Here is a 627-nt window from a genome sequence, read left to right as displayed (position 1 = left end):
CTTCCCCGTCCCCAGCATGTGGTCTTTATTTCGTCAGCGTGAGTTTTCCATGTGTAGGTCACTTTCTGAGCCTGGGCCCCTGTGAGCCTGGGGAGCAGGCGGATGGGCTGGGACGGGGCTGCTGCACTTGGCATCGGCCCGTTCTCGGGGCCACGGCCGGCAGGGCACGTGGACCCGGCCCAGCCGGGCCTTCCAGATGTGCTGAGCACCTCGGTCCTTCCTAGTGTCCCCAGGGCATGACTCCAGGGGTGGGTACGGCTACTTCTGCTGCTCCTGGCCAGCAGGGGTGAGGCACCTCAGGGCGAGAGGGAGGTGGAAGTCCATGGGGGCACTCAGTCCTGATCAGTGAGCCCCGGGGAAATCCTGTGACAGTAGGCAGGCCGAGCCCCCCGCAGAAGAAGGGAGTGGGGTGCACAGCCCAGAGGGCAGGCGGCTGCTGAGCCACAGGCCTTGGGGCTGGCCCTTCCAGACCTGACAAGCTTTGCCCAGGGCCCAATCTGGCCCACCTCACACGAGGGGTCATAGAGGTAGGGCTGCGCCTCGACCTGGGAGTGCCGGCCGAGGGGAAGCAGAAAGGGTGCCGCTCAGCAGGGCCCCGGGCCTGCGGGGCTGCGGGGAGGTGCCTGG

This window comes from Myotis brandtii, unplaced genomic scaffold (genome assembly GCF_000412655.1).
Source record: "Myotis brandtii unplaced genomic scaffold, ASM41265v1 scaffold797, whole genome shotgun sequence".
Taxonomy (NCBI): Eukaryota; Metazoa; Chordata; class Mammalia; order Chiroptera; family Vespertilionidae; genus Myotis; species Myotis brandtii.
This window is presented reverse-complemented; position numbering follows the sequence as displayed.